This window comes from Hibiscus syriacus, unplaced genomic scaffold, assembly GCF_006381635.1.
Source record: "Hibiscus syriacus cultivar Baekdansim isolate YM2019G1 unplaced genomic scaffold, ASM638163v2 tig00111402_pilon, whole genome shotgun sequence".
NCBI classification, from domain to species: Eukaryota; Viridiplantae; Streptophyta; class Magnoliopsida; order Malvales; family Malvaceae; genus Hibiscus; species Hibiscus syriacus.
The window spans coordinates 3,002,470-3,007,575 of NW_024063082.1; positions in this window are offsets into that span (position 1 = coordinate 3,002,470).

A 5,106-nucleotide genomic window follows, 5' to 3' on the forward strand; every position below is an offset into this window, starting at 1 on the left:
TCGAGTCTGAATTTGGCCAAACGGATTGCGGAATCGGAATCAGGACGTCGAAAAATATAAAGTATGACTTTTTGAAAATTCAGATTCTTGGTCAAAGTCAAAGTCAACCACTTTGACCGTAGATTTGGAGACCTTCGGATTCGAATTTCACAAAACAGACCACGGAAACGAATTCGGCACGTCGAAAACTATCAGGATAGGTATACTCGGAAAAGATTAACGGTCGTTTAATGCTCGGTCAAAGCCATTTTAAGTTTTGGTCAAAGAAAGTCAACGGTCAACGGTCAACGGTCAACAGTCAACGGTCAACGGTCGGGTCGGGTCGGTCAACGGTCGGGTCGGGTCGGGTCAACGGTCGGGTCGGGTCAGACCGGTCAAACCGAGTCAGACCGGTCAAACCGGTTCGAACCGGTTGAAACCGGTCAAACCGGTCAGAACCGGTTGAAAACCGGTTAAACCGGTTTCCAGCAGCCACTCGCCCTGCGGCGGCGCGTGTGGCGCGTGAGGCGTCCTCCGGGGCCCTAAAAATCCCGAAAAAATTTCTAAAAATTATTTTGAGCGATTTTGAGATACTTACAACGATCGGTTCAAATTTTTGAACGGCGGAGAGCTCGATTTCAAATCGGCCGAATCTTTGACTGCACCACCTCCTCACGCGCCGCCGTCTACGGCGGACAAGATTGACACCGGTGAACTCGGAACGGCACAAGGAACACGATGGTGCGGGAGGTGTCGTAAACAGAGCAACGATCAGCGGTGAATTTAAGATTTTCTCGGCGATAGAGCTAACAAAACCGTCGCTACTTTGACTGGAAATTCCCGACGTTTGGCCGCGTTTCGCTTCAATTAATTTGAAGGTTTTGCTCCTCGCTCGATGATGAACACAACGGTGGTTTCAAAACAACGATCGGAATTCGGACGGCGTCGGAATCGAGTTTGGAAGTTGTGTGCGTGAGGAAGAATTTCACAATTGTTTTCTGTTTTGAAAACAGAAAACCATTCATACGTTTATATGAAATTTTCTGCCGACACTAAAAGGAGTAATGCAGGGCTTGGTCCCTGAATTTCCTTTAACTTCTAAAATGGCCTACAATTTTGAAAACTTTCGATTTAATCCTCAAATTTTGCCAAATTACTTAATTAAAATTTTTTTTTCTCTAAATTTTATTCCGGGTTGTTACAATTCTCCCCTCTACAAGAATTTGTCCTCGAAATTTACCTTATGAGAATAGTTGAGGAAACTGAGCCTCCATTGACTCCAATGTCTCCCAAGTAGCTTCTGAGGGCCTCGATTACTCCATGAACTTTGACCATTGGAATTCGCCTATTCCGAAGAACTCGTCATCTCTCTCCAAGATCTGAATGGGCTCCTCTTCATATGACAAATCAGGTCTCAGCTCTACTTCTTCAACCTGAATAATGTGACCTGGATCTGGACGGTATCTCCTCAACATTGATACATGAAAGACATCATGAATACGACTTAGCTCAGAAGGCAACTCAAGCTGATATGCAATAGGTCCTACCCTCTTCAAGATACGAAATGGTCCAATAAATCTTGGACTTAATTTACCCTTACGCCCGAATCTTAATACTTTCTTCCAGGGTGAAACTTTCAAAAAGACCGATCTCCCACTTCAAACTGTATATCCTTCCTTCTTTGATCTGCATAAGATTTCTGCCTATCAAATGCCTCTTTCAGACGGTCACGGATTACTGTGTCCTCCGTCTCTCGGACTAACTCAGGTCCCAACGTTTTCCTATCACGCAACTCAGTCCAACAGATCGGAGTGCGACATTTTCGCCCATAGGTGCTTCATAGGGTGCCATACGAATACTGGTCTGATAACTGTTATGTAAGCAAATTCAGCCAACGGCAAAAAGTTCTCCCAACTACCATGAAAATCGATTACGCAACCCGCAACATATCCTCCAGAATCTGAATACTCTCAGATTGACCATCAGTTGTGGATGAAAGGAGTACTATAATCCAATCTTGTTCCCAAAGCCGTATGTAACGCCTTCCAAAATCTCGAAGTAATCTCGGATCTCGATCAGAAATAATAGACAATGGAACACCATGCAATCTGACAATCTCTGAAATATACAATCTTGCCAGCTTATCCAAAGTATAATTTACTCGCACAGGAATGAAGTGAGCTGACTTTGTAAGTCTGTCAACAATCACCCAACTGAATCTTTTTTCAAGGAGTCATAGGCAAGCCAGTAACAAAATCCATAGTAATACGCTCCCATTTCCATTCAGGAATCTTGATAGGCTGTAATAAACCTGATGGATGTTGATGTTCTGCCTTAATTGCTGACAGTCAAACACCTAGCCACAAAGTCATATATGTCTTTCTTCATACCAGTCCAACCTCTCTCTCAAATTCCGATACATCTTCTCCTCCGGGGTGCATAGCATATGGACTACTATGAGCCTCAGTAAGGATAGTCTGCCTCAATTCAGCGTCAGGCACACAATATCTACCTTTAAAGCATAAAACTCATCCTGATCAATTGCGTAATCTGTGTTTGTCCCTGCTCTACTTGCTCAAAGATGGAAAGCAATGAGCTATCAAGGGGCTGCTTAGCTTTGATCTCATCAACCAAGGTCGGCTTAACTGCAATTCTGCTAACAAAGTGACATCGTCATAAATATCTTGGCCATTAAAGACCTCAACTCGATACCGTCTTTCGACTCAAAGCATCTGCTACAATGTTAGCTTTACCAGGGTGTAATCAATCACGCAATCATAATCTTTAGAAGCTCTAACCAGCGACGCTGTCTCAAATTAAGTTCCTTCTGGGTCAGAAGATACTTTAAGCTCTTATGATCTGTGAAAATGTAACACTTCTCTCCATAAAGATAGTGTCTCCAAATCTTCAAGGCAAAAAATTACTGCTGCCAACTCTAAATCGTGAGTAGGATAATTACTCTCATGCGGCCGCAGCTGACGGGATGCATAAGCCACCACCTTACTTTCCTGCATTAAAACACAACCAAGTCCTGAATGTGAAGCATCACTATACACTGTAAAATCCTTCCCGGACTCCGGTTGAATCAACACCGGTGCTTGAGTCAAAACGCCTTTAATTTCTCAAAGCTCTCCTGTTGTGCCTGCCCCAGTCAAACAACACATTCTTCCTTAACAACTTTGTCAAATGAGAAGCAATGACGAGAAGCCTCAACAAAACGTCGATAATAACCAGCCAAGCCCAAGAAACTGCGGATTCAGATACGTTCTTAGGTCGTTTCCAATTCATAATAGCCTCTATCTGCTGGGATCAACCTGAACACCTCGCGCAGAAATAATATGCCCCAGAAATGACACTTCTTGAAGCCAAAACACACTTCCTTAGTTTGGCATATAGACGATGCTCTCTCAAAGTCCGCAGAACGATCTTCAAATGCGTCATGCTCTGCCTCAGTACGAGAATAAATCAGAATATCGTCAATGAAGACCACCACAAATTGATAAAATATGGTCGGAACACCGATTCATCAAATCCATAAAAGCTGCCGGAGCGTTCGTCAAACCAAAAGGCATCACTAAAAACATAATGACCATATCTAGTGCGAATGGCCGTTTTTGCAACATTAGATCCTTTAACTTTCAATTGATAATACCCCGAACGAAGATCAATCTTAGAGAATACAGTAGCTCCTCGCAATTGATCAAATAAGTCATCAATCCGGGTAATGGGTATTATTCTTGACCGTCATCTTGTTCAATTTCCGATAGTCAATACATAATCTTAGCGACCATCCTTCTTTTTCACGAATAGAACTGGAGCTCCCCATGGTGAAGTACTATGTCGGATAAATCCTCGATCGAATAATTCTTGCAATGGACTTTCAACTCTTAAGTTCCTTTGGAGCCATACGATAAGGTGCCATAGAAATAGGTGAAGATCCCGGATAAGTCTCAATCTCGAACTCACCTCTCTATCAGGAGTAACCCAGGCAACTCCCCGGAAAAACTCAGGAAACTCGCTAACTGTACGAATCTCCTCGATCATGGACAATGCACCTTTGGTGTTCAAATACAAGCAATGAAGGTCTCATATCCCTTTCGGATCATACGATCAATTTCCATCGCTGAAACTATATTGGAGAGATAGCCACGCCGTTCACCAATTAACACAACAGTCCGACCATCTGAAGTCTTCAGAGTAGCCGCTTGTATCGCAATCCAGCTTTACCTTGTGTTTATTCAACCAATCCATTCCAAGAATTAGATCGAACTCCTCTAGAGGAAGCTCCATAAGATCAGCGAGAAAAATTCTCCCTGAACCTCGAGAGGGCAACGCCGAAATACTTTCACTAATACCGCTTGTCCTATTGGACTCGGTAACTGTAACAGTATTTTCAGTGTTCTCTATCGGAATCTGAAGGTTTCGAGATACTGAGCTCGATACATAGGATTGAGTGGAGCCATGTCCAGTAATGCAAAGTATGGGATAGAATAAATAGTAAATGTACCTGCAATAACCTCAGGCTCATCTCTGTCATCCCGACGTCTAGTGGCATAACCAAGGCTGGGTGTCTAGCCTCAGAAACTGTTGGCCCTCTATTTTGCTGAGGTCGAGCTCTGCTGTCTGTCCTGGACGCTGAACCACGAGCCTTTACTTGGCTACGATCTCTAATTGGAGTATGTACTGTAGTGAGAACGCACAGGAGTCTGGGTAGTGATCCGCTCAGACGAAGCTAGCTGAGGACAATCCCTCCGAAAATGTCCACTATCCACAATGAAAACATGCTCCGGTCTTCCTATAACACTCTCTCTCCGTGTGCGTTTCCCACAAAAGTCACACTGAGGCATTAGAACCGGAACCGAAGAACCACCTCTACTACAGCTGAAGTGATGATACAGTAGACCTGAAGCGTGTATTGCTCCTCTGAGGGGCTGAAGTACGAGTCTCCTTACCGGAATGTGCGGATGATTCAGTAGGGCCAAAGATTTCCTAGATCGTTCCTGATCACACACTCTCTACAGAAGCTAACGCCTCCATCTCCTCAGCATCCTTGGCTTGCTTACCAGCACATCAAAAATCTATCTTGAAGGGCTACCACCTGCCTACGTAGCTCGTATCTGAGTCCAA